The following is a 24943-nucleotide window of genomic DNA, read 5'->3' on the forward strand; positions in this document are numbered from 1 at the left end:
ACACGTCTGAAAATCCACCTCATGAGAGCGCAAAAACTTTTTGCGATATTTGGGAGGTTTTTCAAAATGTACGTGTTTCCATTACCCACTTTCTATTGCAATATTTAGATTTTGCGCATTTCTGAGGGTAATGGAAACACGACTAGTGTCACCGTCTGATTTCACCATCTAATCTGGTCATTCGGTGGCATTTTATTGCCACATAAGTAACGTAGCGCACAGAGCTAACAGCTAGCTGACGCCAGCTTTCTTCTTCTCTCGGTTTATAGGCGGGTTGCTGACACCTTCAAGGTGCTTACCGCCACCTGCTGTACAAGTAGGTTACTTGTACATGCAACGGACATAAATCTATCCGTCTATCTGTTCTGTCCATTTTCTGACGGATCAGTGTGGCCAAGGCCTTACGCTACCCCCACCCCCCCAGTCCCCGGCCCCAATGAACAGGCGCCCCGACCGATCAGAGGAGGCGCTAGTGACACCCCACCCGTGTGTCTGTAGGAACATCTGACCAAGCCGCAGTTACCGCTACCGGGAATTGAACCCGCGTCTCCGTGGTGGTATGAGAGCGTTTTGTGCTACAGATTCCCCCGGCACTTTTTTGTTCTGTCCTGTGGTCCTGCTTCACACCATGTTACAGGATAGAGTGTCTTCGTTCGTCTTCTTTAAAGTACATTTCAAGCTTCAGATCCTAGATTTGAAAATCGCAAGTCGACAACAGCTGCTTTCATTTCTAACCAGTGATGCTGTGGTAAATAAACAGTTGGACAGGAGATCATCATAAGGCAGACAACCACCACCAACACAACAAAAAATCATCACTTCGATTTTCAGAAAAGCATTTATTTATGCTTCTATACCTGTTTGATACTACTGATGTAGTATCTCTATGCCGCAAATCAGTTGGATAATACACCCCTGGGGTCTCATCTATCAAACCTTGCGTAGAATCCCTAAGGAGGTGTCCACCCGCTATGCCGACCACCCGCAGTGCCGACAGCCCGCAATGCCAACGTTAGGTTTAGGCGTGGGGGGTGGGAGAGGTTAGGTTTAGGGTTAGGGTCTGCGGGAAGTTAGGTTTAGGCATGGGGGGGGGGGGGGGGGGAGGTTAGCTCCAGCCGGTCCCCCGACACGCTGCACACCACCTCGCTCAGCTGGTTCTGCTTGTGGGCCATCGGCATTGCGGAGTGTCGGCACATAGACGCGGCACCACTAAGGATTCCTAGGACTGTGTTGTGAATGACTAACCTATCAGTGACGGCACGCACACACGTGAACGCAATTCCCCGTTACCAGCAGCTGCCACAGTGATTATGCACAGGATCTGCCCCATATCCCGTCCCCTGCATGCTCAAATCCAACCAATGGTCAATGCAAATCACAACATGAAGTTACAGCGCATATACAGTAAACAAGCCTGATTATCAATTCAAAAGAAAAAGAGTGGCAACATGTTGCTGGCTACAGTAAATGCATGACTAATTCAACAGAGGGAAAAAAAGGAAATAAAACCGGTCCGATTCAGAGATGGAGGGGAAAAAAGTGGGATTTGGTGCGAGAAGGTCATGTGTATTATAACATTGCACCTGAAACATGTATTACTCACTGTATTCACTTCAGTCAGCAGCACCGAGGCACACCGCTGGGCGATGCTGCCTTTCATCCCCTCATCTCGCCGCTGTGCCAAATGCGCACACAGGCAGCCTGTCACCATGGATTCTCTACTTAATTCTAACCCATTTCTGCCATTAGAAATTCTCTGTAATCTCTGTCATCTGCTTGCTAATATGTGTGTCAATTATGTTCTTATCACCATTCAAAAAGTACAACTTGAAGTGTAAATGTCGCATTTTGGCACTCACATCCCATCGCGATCGTGTCCATAACACCAACATGTTATGGTAGCCTAGATTTTTTCTTTTATGAGTATGATTTTATTTCATTAATATATTTGTATCGTATTTAATTTTTAACATTTGTTTTTATTGTAGATCATAATTAGGCCTACAACTTTCACCTAATCATTTTCATTTTGATACGCTATGGCGTATCGGTGCCATGGCACGAGTCCGATACCTCACGAGTCCGACACCTCACGAGTCCGAAAAAAGAGGCTAACTTCCCCCAGACCCTAACCCAAAACCTAACCTCTCCCACCCCCACGCCTAAACCTAACCTCCCCCAGACCCTAACCCAAAACCTAACCTCTCCCACCCCCACGCCTAAACCTAACCTCCCCCAGACCCTAACCCAAAACCATGAGGTGTCGGACTCGTGAGGTATCGGACTAGGGGGCAGTCCCCGGCGTATCAGCATGTGCAAATGAACTATGGATATAGAAATAAATAAATAAATACCATAAATGACCATTAACAGCCCATTCATGACCACAGTTAAATAATTAATCACAGACATTAAAATTCCAGTGTGGCTGGTAGACTATGATTTTTCCAATGATGATTGATTCAATTCAGGGGCCTGCGATCGATATGTGAGGATATGCTCATATAACACAAAATGTAAGACCTCATCATATGGCAGTTTTACAGTAATACCTTTTAAGGGCCTTAATTTTATTAATATGCACTCCCATATCCACACACAGACTGGAGTTTTAATGCACTCCCATATCCACACACAGACTGGAGTTTTATTGGGTTTCTGCTGTACTTATAGCACAGTGGTTCTCAAAAGTGGGGTCCGGGGACCGCAGGGGTCACTGAGAGACACCCCCCCCCCCGCCCCCAGTACTGGCTACTTTATACTTTATGAACTGTATGAGCTGAGATACTATGATTTATCGGAACCATTTCTTTGATCAAACCACGTCTGGTTTCCTTCAACCACTTTTTTGGGGGGGAGGGCGTGGCGTCAGAAGCAGCACAATGTATTGCATTAAAACTAGCTTTATTATTTCGTCCTAAATGACAGCACATAGGACCAAAAAAAAAACAGATAGACAAATTAGACAGACAAGCATCTTTTTATTTGAAGCATCAAGCTCAGAGCACAGATATATTTAGCACATCTTGACCATCCAAAGAACAGCAAAAGAAAGAATTAGAACAGCAAAGTTTTCCTTCGGTACATCCTGATACATCCTGCAACTGCACCCTCTCTCACTCCAGGGGAGGCTTTCCTCACTGTCCCTTCAGGGGAGGCTTTCCTCACTGTCCCTTCCCACCAGGAAAGGCAGGAGAAAGAAGAAAACAACATGTTTCAGTTAGCTGTGAAAAGGTCATCCCTAAACTTCAGAACAAACTCAAAGTAGGCTGGACACTGGGTTTCCCGACAAAAGGAACGTTGGACAAAAGGGAATTCGGGAAAAGAAAAAATTGGGGAGAAGAAAAAGATTGGTCCGCAGCAAAAATGCATTCCTTACAAAAAATGTTTTGTAAAAATTGTGTTACCATTCAACTGCAAAAATGCATTTGAGTTTATAGTATAAAAATAAAACAAAAAAGGCTACCACAACAGGGCCAACAGAGCTACCACAACACACAAGGTTGGCAAGTCTAAAATGTACTTAGCGGTAATCCAAAAACAGTTACCAAAGAAATGACTTAAATATTTGTGAAGTGCTGGTTGAAATTCCCTTCATGTGTCGGTTCGAGGACCTATAACAATCACAGCAGATGACTCGAGTAATCTGAGAGAAAAGGTAGCAGCATTTCATGTAAGGACTCCAAGTCTAGAGTGGTCCTCAGGAAAAGAACGAAACCACTCAAAAAAAAGCCACAACAAACTGGAGGGAAGCAATTCCAATTGTCAACTTCACCTTTGAGTCCTTACAGGAACTGTCAAATTATCTAGTGGTCCTCGTGTAAAACAACCATCTTGCTCTTTTGACAGGAGCAGTGTTTTCAGAGAACGCTGCCTTGACCGATTATGCTGTTATTGTTATAGGTGCTTTCCTAACTTTTAGGCCCAATCCCAATTCTCATTTGTACCCCTACCCCTTACCCCTCACCCCTAGCCCTTGCCCCTCAAAACAGAGTGCTAAGGGCTAGGGGTGACGATGAACCCCTAAGAAATGGGACACCACTCGATTACCGCTACGTCATCAAACGTTGTCGCTAGCTGACTGCTGCGTCAGCAGAAGCGACAACACAAACACCCAAAATGCCGTCTGCAAATGTAGTGATGTCCATCGCTTGTCTTTTAACGTTACTTTTGCGGCTGTCGACAGCCAGGCGAAGAAATCAAAGGAGACGACAACATCTTCGACGCCTACAAGTGCTGATCGATCATTTTTTGGTATGTATGGACGTTAACTTGTATCAGTACCAATAGAGCTAACCTACGCTAGCTACAGAGCTAACCTGAACGTGTAAACTTTCGTGTATTTGTGATCGCGTTATAGGTCAACAGCTATGTTTGGACCCATTTGTGTGTTTATTGTGTGTTAATTGTGTTGTATATGTAAAGGATTTATGCAACTTGTAACTCTAAAATAGACGACCGGCACCTAACTACATGATATTAATGAGTTAGCACATTAGCCTAGCTATGTGTTATCAACATGAAGTAGTTTAACGTGTCACAAAGCAAGCCATTAATGGTGTGAAATGTTTTCATTTTCCAGACTGGTGATCCAGCAAGGTACTGCAGGATAAACAACAATGTGCCTGTACTACGTTTGTGGTACAATGTGGAGGCTGAGCTGAGGCAGGATTTCCGCCTCACCAGAAGAGCCATGAACAGTTTACAGAGGCTCTTACAAAGGGAACAGGATCATGGCTGGGGAAACCAGCTGGAAGTTCTCATTTACACATATTGGCTGGGTCATGGACTGTCTTATCGCGTGGTGTCGTGTGTTTTCAACATCCCAAAAGCAACAATCCACCGTGTCATCCACAGAGTGGCACAAAACATCTGGGACAACCTGGACAAAGCAATCTCCTTCCCACTACCCGAGGAGCTGCAGGCAGTGGGTCAAGGTTTTGTCCGATTGTCAGGATCCCCAGCTTTCCACAATGTAGTTGGAGCAATAGATGGCAGCCATGTAAGAATAAAACCACCACAGCTGCACCGATTGGACTACCTGAATTACAAAGGATTTTACTCCATAAACATGCAGGCAATTTGTGATTCCACTGGTAGGTTCCTAGACATATATGTGGGATTCCCGGGCTCTGTACACGACACGCGGATAATGAAAAACAGTAGCTTCTATAGGGCAAGACGCTATCCTCCACCAGGCTACATCATTCTGGGTGATGGTGGGTATCCATGTTTTGAGACCCCCATTTGCCTGATCACACCCTACAAGGAGCCAGTTAATGGACAAGTCCATCAGCGCTTCAATTTTTATCATGCAAGGGGGCGCAGCATCATCGAAAGGGCTTTTGGCATGATGAAGACGAGGTGGAGGTCGACACTTTTCAGAGCATTGGAAGTAAAGCCCACCTTCGCTCCCCAGGTCATTGCTTCCTGTGCCTTTTTGCACAATGTGTGTCTGAGCAATGGGGACACCCTGGACCCTGATGAGGACATTTCAAGGGATAACCTTGACCCACAACCTCCACGTCAACCCTTGGCACAAAATGAAACCTCTGGGAATGCTACAAGAGACAGACTGGCTGCCCTAGTTTCAGGCAATGTGCAAGCTCCTTGAAGGTGCAAAAAGCATCAAACATGCATGTAAATAATGTTTGTTATATTTGTGCTTTTGTGTGAATGTTATATTTCAGCTATCTTTTTTAATAGTTGTCTTTTTATGAACAAATGTTTATTTTTTTGCCCAAACATGTGTCAACTGTTTTTTATAGTTAACTGAAAACTTCCAAATGATTCAATTTTTAATCAATTGACCTGTACCCCCGTTACCATAATTACCATTTGTAAAACGAGTTTTGTATTTGTTATTTTCAGGGTTATTTTTTTCAATAAATATTTTCAGACCAACTCCATGGTGAGTTATCTTTCAGGTATTAATTAATAGTTTTTCAATGTCAAAAAATGCACTTTTCTTTATATGAAAGATTTATTATAAAACAGATGAACTGGATCCAGCCAACAGTAACAAATATTAACAAAAATATTCTTTAAAATAAACATGTCTGTATATACAGTGTGTATAAAGTAAAATCTGAGTATTGTAAATACAAAATATAGCCTGGAACATTTGTGCAGCATGTAAGGCAATAATAAAGTAAAACCTGAGTATTATAAATACAAAATATAGCCTGGAACATTTGTGCGGCATGTAAGGCAATTACAATTGAAACCTAAGAAAAGAAAACAACACTATGCACATATAGAAAATAACTTAAAAGCTTCAAAACTAGCTTGTGCAGTTGAACAATAAAAAATACTAAAACAAAACAAAGATTCTGCACACATCAAAAATAACTTGTGAAACTGCTTTAAAAATAGCTTGTGCAGTTGTGCAGTCGAACAATTCTTCAAAAAAAAAAAACAAGGAACATTCTCTGCACATATAAAAAAAATAATTTAAAACGCTTGCTACATCTTGTCGACCATTTTCTCAAACAGGCTCAACAGCCTATCTGTCTTGGCCTCACTCTCTTCATGCCGCTTCTGTTCCTTCTCGGACTCTTCTGCCATAAAATTCAGAATGTTGTGAGTCTTCTTTTTTTTTTTGGCGGGTGAAGGAGTTTGGGGGATCGCTGTGGCCAAGGAAGATGCTGCAGTGGCAGCGCTGGCTCCAGAGGCGCTGGATGTAGAAGCGCTGGCTCCAGAGGTGCTGGATCTAGAGGCGCTGGTTCCAGAGGCGCTGGATGTAGAAGCGCTGGCTCCAGAGGTGCTGGATCTAGAGGCGCTGGTTCCAGAGGCGCTGGATGTAGAAGCGCTGGCTCCAGAGGCGCTGGATCCACAGGCGCTGGCTCCAGAGGCGCTGGCTCCTGATGGGCTGCCTCGAGATGACTGGCTGGGCTCAACCATCTCCTAGACAAATCAAAAAATACAAAACATTACAATCCAGACATGTTATGGGCATATTATACGCAACTTGTATTTCTAATTGAAATATTATGAACACAGATATTTTTAAAAATATCACATCTATCCTGACCATAGAATGTAATTCATTATATGGTATTACCATGAGGATAGTCGTGGGATCCTCCTCTTGAAATGATGCCACCACCACAGGAGGATCCATAGACGGCCTGGCACCCAACACCCTGTGCATGTCCTCAAAGAACTGCCATGTAGCTGCTGTTGATTCTCCCTTGTCTGTCCCCGAACCAGTTTTTGGTGTCCTGAGCACCTGAAAGAAGACATACACGATTCAAATCATTATCAATCAATAAATAGTGTGTGTGTGTTATCAAATAAAACTTTAAAAAGTTGTTGAACAGCACTTTAGCCTACCTTGTAGTGCTGCTTCAAGTTCTCCCACTTTTTGGATGCCTGTTGTCCGGTCACAGCTCCATCAAGGCCAATTTCGTTCACAAATTTACTGGATCAGAACAAACAGCAATGAGTTGAAAATACAGCATTTAACAGAACACAAGCACAAGACTGGGAAAGATACAAATTACTCACTCCCAAAGTTGTTTTGCTGCGTATTTTGACTTCAGGAAGCCACTTTCATTTTCTTCCCTGAAGCGGATCAGCTGCCTGGTTTGCTCAGGCGTCCCTGTAGGACAGTGGATGAGTTTATTGATGGGAACTGAAATGACTACAGTAGTGATACTCTAGTCATTTCAGTTCAGTTGCGGGCCGTCATGCAAAAGAACGATAACAATCCACGACGGCAGATGACAAATTAGCGATTCAAAAATAGTTTTAAGTGCACCCGGTTGCATTAGCAACACAAAACGTAATATATCGATGGTAAATGAAGGACTATCGCATGCGGACCGTCACAATATAAACAACAAAGGCACGTCGGCAGATGACAAATTAGCGATTCAAAAAAACTTTTACGTGCACCCGGTTGCATTATATATAGCACTACAACACGGAATCGAACACAAATGTGACTGTCGAAATGCTATTAATCATAAAAATTACGAAAAAACTTACATTTGTGTGTGACTTTAGATGCTGCCTTCGCCATTTTGTTGGGATTTGCACTGAATTCTGGGAAAAATCCATCTAGCCCTTGGTAGCAAGTAAGGTCCGGGAAAATCTTCGTTTTGAGGGGTAATCAGCCCTAGCCCTTGGCCCTCCCCCTCGATCCACAGGAGAATTGGGATACCCCTTCCCCTCACATGAACGCGCAAAAACAAGGGGAAGGGCTAAGGGGTGGAATTGGGATTGGGCCTGACAAAACCAGACATGAGAAATTATATTAAGTTACTACAATATATTTGGTAACACTTTATTTGGATAGTCCGCCTAAAGAGTATTTGTAACATTTGAACAACTGACAGTTGAAATTTCAACAGATGTCCAACAGATTATAGAGTATTACGTGACAAATCATGAACATACCTACGTATTATACTATGTGTAGCATGGTAGGAAATTAACTTTTTTTTAACAAGAGCTTTTTTGCCCCTGTAAAATATTTTCTATTTTAAAATATAATTTTGGATTAATTTTACAACTAAACTATGTAATCATAAAGTTAATCAAAATGCCACGGAAACATTAAACTTGGGATTTTGTTCCCAAAATGGTGAACGAGCAGATGGCCGTCCCTCGCAGTGCTGAAAGCGGGGGAAAAGACTGCCGCTTCCGGTCGTCTCCAGTTGAATCAGCAAAAATTCAAACCAGTCTGCGTTCTCTGGCAGGAGAAGCATCTTGAACACCACTGAACGGCCAGTGGAGAAGACAATCGGGGGGCATCCAATCAAAACTCCTATCAAGTAGCAAACCATATCAAGTCTAGTGACAAGAGAACACAACCTTGACCCGCTTTCAGCGCTGCGAGGGGATTTGAAATAAGATTCATTACAAATGATCCCAACCCCTAAAGGAAAGAGTCCTCGCCTGTCCAAGGAACCTTCTCAGGATGCTTCTCAGGACCCTTCTCAGTTCCAACTACATTCCAGCTGGTAAAACAAGAGGAAGTGAAGCACACAGACCTACTTACATAGGAGGAAGAGACGGCAGTACACTACACCGTCGAAACATTTCCAATGACTTGAGGCAGGGAGGTGCACGGGGAAAACAGACTTTATTGACACAGGAGAGATCATTTAAAAAGAAATACAACGAAATACAGGCCCATAAGTTAGGTCTACATATCTTTTCCAAACTCATTCACTGCAAACAACCATTATCTCCGCTTGTCACAACAGAGGGAAACCGCGCACTTAATAATTTGTGTGGGATAAGGTGCGTATGTGCACTTCTCTTCTCTCTTCGCCACTAAGCAAGTGGGGGCGCTGGACTTAAAGATGGTTCAGAGTTACTTTGTGTGGGATAAGGTGCTTATGTGTGCACTTCTCAGTGACTTCTCTTCGCCACTAAGCAACTGGGGGCGCTGGACTTAAAGATGGGACAGGGTTTGCGTAATTATTTGCGTAAATTGTCTCTTTACTTTTGAACATGTATATATATTTTTTACATCACTACGTCTGTGTGGGATACCTTTGCAACATGATGCTGTCATGTCATGTGTATTATAATATTGCACCTGAAACATCATGTAGCCTATTAATCAAGGCCTATTCACTTCAGTCAGCGGTGTGCCTCTCCCCCCCCTCCTCTCGCTGCCGAATGCTGTCTGTGATTAACCATGGATTCTGTCGTTACCGATTTCTGCCATTAAAAATTCTCTAAGAAAAAGGCTAATCCTCACTTTGATACTACAAAGATGTATACATTTATGGTATACATATTCATGTCTGGCTAAAACAAATGGGCAAAATCTAAACAAACTACATTCAAATTCCAATTTGACCATATTATTATTTTGTTTGTTTCATGTCTTGATATCTGTCTAACAAGCCATCAGTGGTTCTCTGCTTTCCTTCCTGTCTGGGACACCAGGTGAAGTAAGTTAACTGAAATGAACGATCAGGCTGGGACAGAAAGCCAGCAGCTACAGTCCAGCAGACACACTCTCACACAGAACAGATGCCTCATTATAGAGCGTTTTCACTTGACAACAGAAACATTCTAAATGGACCCTAGTTGATTTCCTGTTGCAGTATTTGCGAATACAATAGCTGACAGGAAATAAACTAGGGTCCAAACTGTTCCTTAGGAACAGCTTTCCAATGAAGCCGTCTTTTATAGACGCTATATCGACACGTCTGAAAATCCACCTCATGAGAGCGCAAAAACTTTTTGCGATATTTGGGAGGTTTTTCGCCCACTTTCTATTGCGATATTTAGATTTTGCGCATTTCTGAGGGTAATGGAAACACGACTAGTGTCACCGTCTGATTTCACCATCTAATCTGGTCATTCGGTGGCATTTTATTGCCACATAAGTAACGTAGCGCACAGAGCTAACAGCTAGCTGACGCCAGCTTTCTTCTTCTCTCGGTTTATAGGCGGGTTGCTGACACCTTCAAGGTGCTTACCGCCACCTGCTGTACAAGTAGGTTACTTGTACATGCAACGGACATAAATCTATCCGTCTATCTGTTCTGTCCATTTTCTGACGGATCAGTGTGGCCAAGGCCTTACGCTACCCCCACCCCCCCAGTCCCCGGCCCCAATGAACAGGCGCCCCGACCGATCAGAGGAGGCGCTAGTGACACCCCACCCGTGTGTCTGTAGGAACATCTGACCAAGCCGCAGTTACCGCTACCGGGAATTGAACCCGCGTCTCCGTGGTGGTATGAGAGCGTTTTGTGCTACAGATTCCCCCGGCACTTTTTTGTTCTGTCCTGTGGTCCTGCTTCACACCATGTTACAGGATAGAGTGTCTTCGTTCGTCTTCTTTAAAGTACATTTCAAGCTTCAGATCCTAGATTTGAAAATCGCAAGTCGACAACAGCTGCTTTCATTTCTAACCAGTGATGCTGTGGTAAATAAACAGTTGGACAGGAGATCATCATAAGGCAGACAACCACCACCAACACAACAAAAAATCATCACTTCGATTTTCAGAAAAGCATTTATTTATGCTTCTATACCTGTTTGATACTACTGATGTAGTATCTCTATGCCGCAAATCAGTTGGATAATACACCCCTGGGGTCTCATCTATCAAACCTTGCGTAGAATCCCTAAGGAGGTGTCCACCCGCTATGCCGACCACCCGCAGTGCCGACAGCCTGCAATGCCAACGTTAGGTTTAGGCGTGGGGGTGGGAGACGTTAGGGTCTGCGGGAGGTTAGGTTTAGGCATTAGGGGGGGGGAGAGGTTAGGTTTAGGAGTGGGGCTGGGAGAGGTTAGCTCCAGCCGGTCCCCCGACACGCTGCACACCACCTCGCTCAGCTGGTTCTGCTTGTGGGCTATCGGCATTGCGGAGTGTCGGCACTGCGGTCTGTCGGCACATAGACGCGGCACCACTAAGGATTCCTAGGACTGTGTTGAAATGAATGACTAACCTATCAGTGATGGCGCGCACACACGTGAACGCAATTCTCCGTTACCAGCAGCTGCCACAGTGATTATGCACAGGATCTTCCCCATATCCCGTCCCCTGCATGCTCAAATCCAACCAATGGTCAATGCAAATCACAACATGAAGTTACAGCGCATATAAACGAGCCTGATTATCAATTCAAAAGAAAAAGAGTGGCAACATGTTGCTCGCTACAGTAAATGCATGACTAATTCAACAGAGGGAAAAAAAGGAAATAAAACCGGTCCGATTCAGAGATGGAGGGGAAAAAAGTGGGATTTGGTGCAAGAATGTCATGTGTATTATAACATTGCACCTGAAACATGTATTACTCACTGTATTCACTTAAGTCAGCAGCACCGAGGCACACCGCTGGGCGATGCTGCCTTTCATCCCCTCATCTCGCCGCTGTGCCAAATGCGCACACACACAGGCAGCCTGTCACCATGGATTCTCTACTTAATTCTAACCCATTTCTGCCATTAGAAATTCTCTGTAATCTGTCATCTGCTTGCTAATTATGTGTGTCAATTATGTTCTTATCACCATTCAAAGAGTACAACTTGAAGTGTAAATGTCGCATTTTGGCACTCACATCCCATCGCGATCGTGTCCATAACACCAACATGTTATGATAGCCTATTGTAGCCTAGATTTTTTCTTTTATGACTGATTTTATTTCATTAATATATTTGTATCGTATTTAATTTTTAACATTTGTTCTTATTGTAGATCATAATTAGGCCTACAACTTTCACCTAATCATTTTCATTTTGATACGCTATGGCGTATCAGCATGTGCAAATGAACTATGGATATAGAAATAAATAAATAAATACCATAAATGATCATTAACAGCCCATTCATGACCACAGTTAAATAATGAATCACAGACATTAAAATCCCAGTGTGGCTGGTAGACTATGATTTTTCCAATGTTCTAAACATTTCCAATGACTTGAGGCAGGGAGGTGCACGGGGAAAACAGACTTTATTGACACAGGAGAGATCATTAAAAAAAAATACAACGAAATACAGGCCCATAAATTAGGTCTACATATCTTTTCCAAACTCATTCACTGCAAACAACCATTATCTCCGCTTGTCACAACAGAGGGAAAACGCGCACTTCAGTTGGACGGCGGTCTGGCATTTCGGCTTTGGAAATAATTTGTGTGGGATAAGGTGCTTATGTGTGCACTTCTCTTCTCTCTTCGCCACTAAGCAACTGGGGGCGCTGGACTTAAAGATGGGACAGGGTTTGCGTAATTATTTGCGTAAATTGTCTCTTTACTTTTGAACATGTATATATTTTTTTTTACATCACTACGTCTGTGTGGGATACCTTTGCAACATGATACTGTCATGTCATGTGTATTATAATATTACACCTGAAACATGTAGTCTATTAATCAAGGCCTATTCACTTCAGTCAGCGGTGTGCCTCTCCCCCCCCTCCTCTCGCTGCCGAATGCTGTCTGTGATTAACCATGGATTCTGTCATTACCGATTTCTGCCATTAAAAATTCTCTTAAGAAAAAGGCTAATCCTCACTTTGATACTACAAAGATGTATACATTTATGGTATACATATTCATGTCTGGCTAAAACAAATGGGCAAAATCTAAACAAACTACATTCAAATTCCAATTTGACCATATTATTATTTTGTTTAAAGGAAAAAGTCTGGAGCAGCTCGGATCAATTGATGCCTTTTATTTAAGGTGCATAATATCAGACCTGATGAAGACGTATGCACGTCGAAACGTTGTCTGATATTATGCACCTTAAATAAAAGGCATCAATTGATCCGAGCTGCTCCAGACTTTTTCCTTTAAGTATTTATGCGTCCCTCCTGTGATGCACCGGACCTGCCAGTTCCTACAGCTGAAGCGCAGTTGGATCCTTAATTTTTTATTATTTTGTTTGTTTCATGTCTTGATATCTGTCTAACAAGCCGTCAGTGGTTCTCTGCTTTCCTTCCTGTCTGGAACACCAGGTGAAGTAAGTTAACTGAAATGAACGATCAGGCTGGGACAGAAAGCCAGCAGCTACAGTCCAGCAGACATACTCCAATTAGATGACTCGCACAGATCAGATGCCTCATTATAGAGCGTTTTCACTTGACAACAGAAACATTCTAAATGGACCCTAGTTGATTTCCTGTTGCAGTATTTGCGAATACAATAGCTTTGACAGGAAATAAACTAGGGTCCAAACTGTTCCTTAGGAACAGCTTTCCAATGAAGGGCTACTGACTGCCTTTCCGAAGCCCTGCCACTCCGAACGTTAACTTCCATTATTCGGACTGGCGGTCGTTCACCTTAGAAGCCGCAATGCCGACCTTAGGTTTAGGCGTGAGGGTGGGAGAGGTTAGGTTTTGGGTTAGGGTCTGGGGGAGGTTAGGTTTGGCGTGAAAAACGGGGAATATAGAACATGATCCCTTTCTGAGTGCCGATATTTCGGAGTGGCAGCACGTCGGAGTGGCAGCATGTAACCCCAATGAAGCCGTCTGTTATAGAACACTAGATTAGCGGTTCTCAACCTTTTTACACCAAGTACCACCTCAGAAATTACCACCAGAAAGTATGAGAGGGAGACACCCCCCCCCCCCGTACCACAAGTTGAGAACCACTGCTGTCGATTATATATATGAACCACTGCTGTCGATTATATATATATATAGAACATATATAGAATATATATATATATATTTATGTATATTTGAATGTATTGTTGCTGCGTCTTTGAGCCTTTCCCAGCAGTGACATGTTCCTAACCTTGCAGGGCAGCTGGATTTGCGAGATCACGATTTGCGCGACAATTCCATCTTATTGCGCTCCGAGCTATTGGTTTAACTCAGCAGTGGGCTGGACCAATCGGCATCCAGAGGCAGCTACAGGCGGGATCTAGGTGTGATGACAGCGAGAAGTGACCCTGCGATAGACGGTGATAGACAGATGGTTCAGTCATTCACCTGCCAGGCGTTTTTTTTTAAGCGTGATGTTTAAGATGTGGTTCTGTGTAACAAACCATCTGGCAGTGTCAGGTTAGTTCGAGGGCATTCACGACTACTACATTTTATTAGTCATCGACTACTGCCAAAAGGTAGTCGACTAGTCACAGGAGATTTTTTTTTTCTTCGCCCAATTAAAAATGATCAATTCTCATCAAAAAGGTGGTAAAAACAGCAAGTTAGGGGTTAACTAATGTAGGCGGGGATAGTCAAGTGGTCGACTAGTCGGTGAAACCCCTAGGTCATAACACCACAGTACATGAACTCGTCCTGGGTCTGTGTCTCCGTCTCGCCGGGCTCAAGGCAACAGGGGAGGAGGGGGATCTCTGCTCAGAAAGACCCATTCATTAAACAAGTCAATGTTTCCACTGACATCATCATGTGCGCGTGGAGGCGTAACGTCGGAGGATCTGCTCCCGTTCCGTGGCTCGGGCCATCTCGTCTGATCAGGATCAGCGAGCGGCTCGATGTGAAGCAGCTGTTGGCTCGTTGGCAGGCGGCGGCGGCGGCCGGCTACCTTCCTCACCTCACCTCGCCCCCACAACAACACAACCGACACGGGAGCCAGCGAGGCTCAGAGTTAAGCGTAATGAACTGTTTGCCCTCTCGAAGGGGCCTGCTTACCGTAAGCACAGTGATCATTAATCATCACCTAATTCATTACGCGGCCTCTCCGCCGCCGCAGGGCTCAACGTCACCCACAGCCCGCTGGCCTGGGGCCAGTCACAGTTTACGCAGGGCTCAGCATCTGTGGATGCCAGGAAGGCAGAGGGGCCGGATGGTATCCCGGGGAGAGGGATTAAAGACTGCGCTCAACAGCTCGCGGACGTCTTCTTCACGGACATCTTCAAACATGTCCCTTTCACAAGCCACCGTTCCAACATCTCGTCGTCTCAAAGCGACAACAATCATCCCAGTCCCCAAACATAACAACATCAGCATTTTAAATGACTACAGACCTGTGGCGCTCACCCCCATCATTGCTAAATGTTTTGAGAGACTGGTTATGAAACGTATCAAAGCTGTCCCCCCCCCCCCCCCCGATCTGGACCAGCATCAGTAGGCCTACAGGGCAAACAGGTCCACAGAGGACGCTATTGCCACAGCACACACACAGTGTCACATACAGCACGCTGTATGTGACTTACACGCTGTGACTCCGCCCACCAGCACGCTGTATGTGACTTACACGCTGTGACTCCGCCCACCAGAACGCAGTGAATATGTACAAGAAGCTGAGTGAGAAGACGATGCCCCAGCCCCTTGTCATGTACTTCACCGTCTGCATCCTGCACATGGTGGAGCAGCTGCACCGCATCCACATTGTCCACGCCGACATCAAGCCCGACAACTTCCTGCTGGGAGAGAGGTACAAATAATTTAGTACCGTTCTGAAAGACACCAAGTACTGTAAAACATGTCGCCCTTAAGTAAATTTATGACTTAAGATAAAATTTATGATTTTAGTTGCATCTTGCAGAGGCTCCCTAACATCCCCTGGAAGAGGATCCGGAACCTCCCTGCATCCGCCTGGTAGAGCATCCCAACCTTCCATGGATTCCTCTGGGAGATAGCGACTATCGCAATGGACTATTTCAGAAGGCACTTGTTAAGCTGGATCTGCCACCACAGAGGATGGGTATGTGTTTTTAGTTCTTTTGCTATTTCATTTCATGGCAGCTCTGACATGTTTGTTCTGTGCTTACATGAACAATGTAAACAGCACTGCAAATTGTTCACCTCATTATTAGTTGCTTGTCGCTTTGGTAATGTCAAAATTTAGGCTCCTTCAACTGGTGTGGATAAGAGTTATAGAGAGGGTGCAATCCTTCTAATATCAGTGACGAAATGCTTGGCGTCTCCAAAAAGAATAGAGGAAAAGTGAAACGTCACTTCCTGCTTTGTGTTAATTTTGTCAATTTAAAACGTAATTTTGCATGTCAAGAAAGTCGCAGTTTGTCGCCAAACTGTTGCACTAGAAGTTATAAATCAGAAAGACTACATAAACAGTGGCCTAAGTGACGTCACTTTCTCTGCTGGCAAAGCTGAAGACCGGCGACATGCCACGAGCTTCCACAAGCGATGTTTTTTTTTTTTTTTTTAACAGTAATAAGAATGCATTTTATTTATATAACACACTAACAGAACACAATATTAAAAAGATGCAGAGAATTAATATACATACATATACATTACACACATACATTAGACAAACATATACATTAGACACACATATACATTAGGGGTGGGGGAAAAAATGGATAGACCATAGTATTAGCCACAGTGGAAGGAGTTGGGCAACTTGACACATGTAGTCTCTTGACCATGACTGGAGTGGCTGGGGAACGGGACACCGCTGGGCTGGGGATGGACATGGACGTGCAGCAGCGGATCTCAGGCTCAGCGACAGGTGGCGGCACTGGGCTGTCCGCCTTGACGTCCACGCTGACTGGCGGCACATACAGGCTGTAGATGTCACGCTCGCAGGTGCGCCTCTGGGAGGTGGCGAACCTGCGACGAGCCAACCTCCGAGCCTGGCAGTCCGCCCCGATGTTCCTGGTGAGTGGCTCTCTGGGGCTCTTGCCTAGTACAATATGACTGATGATGGCTGGCAGACCCTCAAGGTTTTTCATGCTGGCAGAGATGAACGGGAGGAGGAACTCCCTGTCGTCTCGCGTCTTCTCCTCTGGGTTGATGGGCTTCCAGTTTTCTTGCATAGTAGTTTCTTCATGGGCGGGGGTGGCTAAGCTATGTAGTTTTTATACGAAACCAACCCCTACGTTTCAGTTTGACGACAAACTGCGACTTTCTTTACGTGCAAAGTTATGTTTTAAATTGACAAAATGTACGTTGGCACACCGTGGCACAATTCAAACGGGATAAAAAAAGAAACGTTATTCTCCGTTCACTGCCATTCATATTTTTTCAGCGGCTGGTACATCTGATAGGGATCCGGAATTCTATAACAACAAGGGCCTGCAATTAAGTGCAGGCCCTAAGCAATTAAGGTGCTTCAGCACCTTTGATGCGACCAACTACAAGCCAGTGTAGACATGAACAACTGGAGCATCGTGGACCTGTTGACACCAGAGACTGCTACCTGGCCGCCGCCATTGGTGAGCCAAAGCCGGACCCAGAGGATACTGGCTTGAACATGATGGGTCTCTGTACGATGTCCATAGACTTGACACTGCGGGTCTTTTACCTGTTTGACTAGTGTGTATGAAAATCTGTAGTACACTCTGGTAGCATTAAGAGGGACTCCGGATGCCCTCGTTGGTGTTTTGCTTGCACCTGTGTTGGCCCTGCCTTTTCGACACGGGGTGGCCCCCGTGGGAAGCGTCTTATTGTGTTCATACAAATATAACTGTCCTGTAGTGGAATAGTTCTCATATTGAGTTGTCTTCATACCTTTTGAGGTACTGTGTCATTGTATTGCTTTGCAGTCCTAATGTTGACTGTCACATCCTCTTAAGGAAAAGAAAGGTGCTGAACTCAAAAAGCTATAGTGTCCAAAATGTCTTATGGACCCAAGATGCACAAATAAAAGCATTTATATTGTTTGACAAAAGTTTACATGAATATGTTAAAGTTATTTTCCGCTGTAACAGTTAATACATTAAAATGTAAAAAAGAAGAAAAAAAAGAGGGACTCCGGATGACCCCTTGCATGGGATCCCATGCACAGTATCTGTTGAGTATCTTGACTGGTAGCACCACGTTGTGGTGTTGAAATGTTGAAGATGTATGTATGATTTTATTTTGCGTGTCTGAGTTTGTTCTTGTTTTCCATGTTGTGAAAAACTGCTAAATAAAATACTGTTATGTCTGTCTGTGGAAAGTGTCCATGACTTAAATTTAGTATTGTCCTATTGTCCTCAAAATAGGTACAACACAGAATTGGGCGAACATTTCTACTTAATGGTGCTTTTATAAACAGTAATCAATTCTTGCCCGTGTCTCCTATTTTTTTTAAGTTGTACATTGTATTGTAAACCTGTGCAGGTTACCTGTGTACCAACACTGATTACTGTTTTGACTTTGAGCTTGCTTGCTTCCACTTTCTCTGTTCCTGCTTTTATAAACAGTCAAATCCGGACTGGGAGGACAACATATGTATTTTAATATTTTTTTCATTCATCAACAGCATCTGTGGCAACAGCAGCTGGAGTGGGAGGAGCAGCGAGAGAGAAGGGCATCGGAGGAGGATGGCCGTGCCGAGGCACGAAGCCAGGCCTTTCTGAGGGAGATGCTCTTTGTAATTCACTGTTTTATGACTGGCTTATGATGACCCGTTAAGTTATGTTTTCATAGTTGTTATTTCCAGGAGGATCTGTGCAGAATATACTGTTACGCTCTTGCATCGTATTTTTTAATGCTTTCAAGTTGTGTAGAGGAGACGAGAGAAGAGACAGTTTGCTGTCATCCGTAAGTTCTAGTAGCATTAAAAAACATTGGTAGATGGGGGACTGCCCCCTAGTCCGATACCTCACGAGTCCGACACCTCATGGTTTTGGGTTAGGGTCTGGGGGAGGTTAGGTTTAGGCGTGGGGGTGGGAGAGGTTAGGGTCTGGGGGAGGTTAGGTTTAGGCGTGGGGGTGGGAGAGGTTAGGTTTTGGGTTAGGGTCTGGGGGAAGTTAGCCTCTTTTTTTGGACTCGTGAGGTATCGGACTCGTGCCATGGCACCGGTAGATGCAGGAGCACTTCCTTTGCCTTAGCTCTTTATTTATGCTGCTTCTCTCTTAAAGGTTGTTAAAAGAACAAAGGCGTTTTGTCTCTTCCGTGTGTCGTCTTCTGTGTCCAGGTTTCTTGTTTGTTCAGAGCGCTGTTCGCTTGTTTGACCTATTCAAAGTTTTCCTCGGGTTCCCTCGGGCAACACACCCGCCGGGTGTGGAGTCGTCGATCAGACGACCGTTTGTGGAGATCAACCGCTTTTTGTGTTGCCAGCAGGTAAAGAAACAATCAGGGCTCGGGTAGGGATCGTTTTATAGAGCCCGCTACAGAGGCCAGGGCTCATCCCACTACCAGCAACACCGCAGAAGTTGCAGTTGGATTCATCCATAATGTGTCTCCTGTGAAAATGTCAGACCAAGAAGAAATATTTCAACGCTATAATCCAAACTGGAAGAGAGGAGTTTCACCAAAGTGTGATGTTTCCCCTGCACCTCCATGGGTCTTTTTAACGGGCAGCAGAGGCGGGACCCCCTTCAAGATCACTGTTTGTAGAGGAATAAGTAAGTATTCTAGCACTATTCTACTAGTCTTAACCCCCTCACAGTAATAATAGGTTATAATTCCATTTCCTAACCTTATTTGTCTATTTCCCTTAGGTCTCAGGTCTCCTCAAAGCTTTGACTACAAGAGCAGCATAAAAAGCTATGCTGATGTATGCTGTTTTTTTCAGCAGGGAGTACTTGGAAGACACAAATCGAGACCACACAGGTCTCGTACCCCAAGGTGACCCCACATGATTGTGCCAGAAAAACCATTGCTGAGATTGCAACCATGCCACATTACACATACGTAAGTGCAAATCAGAACCCTATTAATTACAAAATGATATTAAACACAAAACCATACTTGTCAACTGTTCATTATTTAATGACATGTTTTTTTTCTTCTTCAGATTGACAAGCTGGAAGCTAAGGTGGTGTCCATCAGCTCTGTGATGGAGAAAGTGCATAGAGAGCCAAAGTGAAACGTCACTTCCTGCTTTCTCCCGGTACCAGCGCTGCGAAAAATATGAATGGCGGTGGACGGAGAATAAGGTTACTTTTTTGATCCCGTTTGAATTGTGCCACAGGGTGCCAACGCAAACTTTGTCCATTTAAAACGTAACTTTGCATGTCAAGAAAGTCGCAGTTTGTCGCCAAACTGAAACGTAGGGGTTAGTTTCCTATAAAAACGACATAGCTTGTGGAAGCTCGTGGCATGTCGCCGGTCTTCAGCTTTGCTGGCAGAGTAAGTGATGTCACTTAGGCGACAGTGTATGTAGTCATTCAACGGTCTAACCCCAATCCCAGCCGACCATGTTGGATCAAACAGAATAACATAAGAGTTAACGTCTCCCAGAACCTAACCCTAACCTCTCCCACCCCCCATGCCTAAACCTAACCTCCCCCTAACCTCTCCCACCCCCCATGCCTAAACCTAACCTCCCCCCCAGACCCTAACCCTAAACCTAACTTCTCCCACCCCCCACGCCTAAACCTATCCAGACCTTAATGGGGGAGCAGTTGACTAATGGGGGAGCAGTTGCCATAAGCGTCAAAGATGACTTCCGTGGGTTTGCATTGAGTTTAGTCGGAAAGCCCAAGTCGTTTCATGTGTCGCTCAAGGGTACCATGTTAGTAACAAGTGACGCACAAGGGACGGGACAAAGCGTCAATATGCTACGTGCTCGGAGTGAGAATGTGTTGGTACGACGGACTGGGTTTTCTGTATGCCTAGGCTGGCACTTGCGTCTTCCTTTGTGGATGGCCAAGCCTCTGGCAGTTGTCAGCTTGGTCCATCCACATGTACACACCTGGCGAGTGAACACCCCATCCCTGCAGTGTCTGCGTCTCTGCTCCATCAGAAAAGGTGGGAATGTCTGTTGTTGATGATGATGATGTGATGACTTGAACAGCAAATCCTCTGCACAACGTTATGCCGCCGCCTCCTTCAGGGTCTACAGTAGAATGACTGACCTAGAGAGATCGCTGTTAGCTTTAAACGCTAAACGGACCAATCAGGAAGTCGCACCTGGTCAGCGCGCTTCCGGCAGTTTATGGGAAGCCGGAAGCTGTGATTTTATTTTATTTTTTATTAACAAATTCACCCTTCGCTAGGTCTGCCTTTCCGAAACCCTGCCACTCCGAACGTTAACTTCCATTATTCGGACTGGCGGTCCTTCACCTTTTTTTCATAGGTCCCACCATTACGAAAATTCCTGCCTTCATTATTTGAAATGCCGGCCCTTCCTCTTTTTTCTAAAGGATCCGCCATTCCGAAGTTTGGATATTGTGGAATATGGCACAAAAGTGCAGACATTTCAGTCGCACACTGTGCGTCTCAGCAGCGCAGCAGTAGCCTATTAGAACTGGGCTTTTACTGATGCTTTCTGAAGGCTATTTACTTGATTAGACTTCTATTTTCGTTAGGATTTTATCTTTTTCGTTATTGTTTAATTGTTTTCAGTTAATCAGGCAAGCTTATCCTATTGGAATGTATAATTATTTCGTATGACATTTTACACAGCTGCAGGGCGCATGGAGGGACAACAGAATTAGGCTATGTTCCCGCGGGTGTCAGCATGTGTGTGCGCTGCTCTCTAAGCAGGGTGTGTGCATTGTGCACCCGCCTATAGAGACACATAGCCTATTACTATCTTGCACATTGCGGAGTTAGAGGGAGCACCAACAACATCTTTGAACAACACGTCTTTATTTTAATTTTGTTGGGCTCCACAATCATTTCGAGGATTCGAGGCAACCCATTTAGCAGCATCTGAGAGAGAGGTGCCTGTGACTGTCTGAACGAGGTTCAGCTGCCTGAACGTGAACTGGAAGTCAAATCAAGTTCGGAGTGGCAGACCTTATGAAAATCGGAGTGGCGGGATTTCTGAGTGGCAGCACGTCGGAATGGCGGCATGTAACCGGGAAAAATGTGTTTGATTTAGATGTGTTTGATTTAGATAGTCGGTGTGAAATGAACCTGGGGGGGGGGGGGTCTGGGGCATATCTTTACGGTCAGAGTGATACCTCTGTCCTCTTTTCAAGATCGATGCAGCTTTGAGTCCAGTATAGTTCTGCGTGTTTTTTGTTTGTTTTTTTAATAGCGCTGCAGGTCCTGGCTGCTGGCTGCTTCTCACGGCACACTTTTTTCATATGGAGGTTCATTCCATTTCATTCCACATGACAATGTGATGAATGTCCATGTAAGCACTGAAAAAGAAGTATCATATCATTATTATTTTAATTGTGGTGGAAACTGAGCCAATTTGAAACCGGGACCTTTCAGTGTCCCGAGAGTTATCTGTCGGGCCCCGGACGGCCAGCCTGAAATCGGGACTGTTCCGGTAAAACCGGCACGTCTGGTCACCCTATTATCAACATACAGGTACATGACCATATCTGATGCGGTAAACCCCACCCAGCTGGTCCTCCCCATGTGTTGCAGGCACACACACACACACACAGACACACACACACACACACACACACATCACTGTATCACTTGCCGAAGTCCTTGTTGTGTGATAAGTGTGGAGTGAAATTTCCCTGCTCCCCGTCTCGGCCTATAAAACCCACAGTGCAGCATGTAGGAGCTTATAAAACGGCATGAAGTCTCACAAATGTCACCCAGAAACCGGTTTAAAAGAGTGGCAGGATGTTCACACGTCCTCCACTACTTAAAATGCAATCTCTCCGACAGGTGTTAATCCTGTAATGAACTGAATGTTCAGGTGTTAATCCTCAGTGTTAATCCTGTAATGAACTGAATGTCAGGTGTTAATCCTCAGTGTTAATCCTGTAATGAACTGAATGTCAGGTGTTAATCCTCAGTGTTAATCCCGTAATGAACTGAATGTCAGGTGTTAATCCTCAGTGTTAATCCTGTAATGAACTGAATGTCAGGTGTTAATCCTCAGTGTTAATCCTGTAATGAACTTAATGTCAGGTGTTAATCCTGTAATGAACTGAATGTCAGGTGTTAATCCTCAGTGTTAATCCTGTAATGAACTGAATGTCAGGTGTTAATCCTCAATGTTAACCCTGTAATGAACTGAATGTCAGGTGTTAATCCTCAGTGTTAATCCTGTAATGAACTGAATGTCAGGTGTTAATCCTCAGTGTTAATCCTGTAATGAACTGAATGTCAGGTGTTAATCCTGTAATGAACTGAATGTCAGGTGTTAATCCTCAGTGTTAATCCTGTAATGAACTGAATGTCAGGTGTTAATCCTCAATGTTAATCCTGTAATGAACTGAATGTCAGGTGTTAATCCTCAGTGTTAATCCTGTAATGGACTGAATGTCAGGTGTTAATCCTCAGTGTTAATCCTGTAATGAACTGAATGTCAGTTGTTAATCCTCAATGTTAACCCTGTAATGAACTGAATGTCAGGTGTTACTCCTCAATGTTAACCCTGTAATGAACTGCATGTCAGGTGTTAATCCTCAGTGTTAATCCCGTAATGAACTGAATGTCAGGTGTTAATCCTCAGTGTTAATCCTGTAATTAATTTAATGTCAGGTGTTAATCCTCAGTGTTAATCCTGTAATGAACTGAATGTCAGGTGTTAATCCTCAATGTTAATCCCGTAATGAACTGAATGTCAGGTGTTAATCCTCAATGTTAATCCTGTAATGAATTTAATGTCAGGTGTTAATTCTCAATGTTAATCCTGTAATGAACTGAATGTCAGGTGTTAATCCTCAATGTTAACTCATTCACCGCCAATGACGTCTTTGACGTGTTATCAGCAATGGCCTTCCCCGCCAAGGACGTGTTTGACGTGTTTTTGTTTTTATTGGTGCAGCGCCTGCAGCAAACACTTGCCCAGCCTGTCACACAGACACAGGTCCCTGCCTTCAAAGGGTAGCCGACAGCACGCGATCAAACACATACTGCAGCTGTTGTTTTGAAATTGAGCAAGAGGAAAAGCAGAGAACGGGTAACGCTTCCTTGTGCAGACAGGAGAAACGCCATTGAAACGCCGAGCTGGAGTCGCCTTCCTCTGTGCCAGCCAGGAGAAAACGGGAGAAAGTAATCAAGAGATGTGTTTGGTCATCGGAGGAATGAGGAAATGATCGATCAGTTTGCGAGGGCGGTGAGGACGTGTTGAATAGCCGAGGGGAAAACGGGAACGATCATAGATATGACAGGGAGACATGGACGAGGACGGTGTACCAGAACAAATCAAAATAAACACAGGAACAGCTAGGCAGCAGCGGGCAGAAGGCACTCACAGCAGCCCGCTGTCCTTCTCAAGAGCTCTTCAGTTGGTTCATGAAATCGCTGGGCTGCGTGCCCTCCAGTGTTGCTCCTGGCCAATCCCAGCGCCACAGGGCGTGGTTATTGCTTATCCTATGTTGGGTTAGAAATCTAAAAGGGGGATCGTGTGTGTGTGTGTCTGTCTGTCTGTCTGTCTGTCTGTCTGTCGGTGTGTCTGTCTGTCTGTCTGTCTGTCTGCACACTCACACCGAGTAAACTGTATTGTTGAATGTAAAAAAAAAAGCACTTCATGTGTGTATATATATATATATATATATATATTTTTTTTTTTGTCATTTGTGTCCTAACGAATAATATTTACATGTCTGATGTCAATACAGTTCAAAATAAAAGAATTGAGAGTGAGTTATGCCTGAGATTGTGCCCTTTTACAAAAATGCTTTTTTCTCCCTTTTCTCTTCCCAGACAGGCTTTTTTGGTGAACATGGGGTGTATAAAAAGGGTTATAAGTAGAGTACAGAACATGCTAAAAGCTAACTTTCTTTTTG

Source organism: Poromitra crassiceps (genome assembly GCF_964638095.1).
Source record: "Poromitra crassiceps genome assembly, chromosome: 9".
Classification (NCBI taxonomy): Eukaryota; Metazoa; Chordata; class Actinopteri; order Beryciformes; family Melamphaidae; genus Poromitra; species Poromitra crassiceps.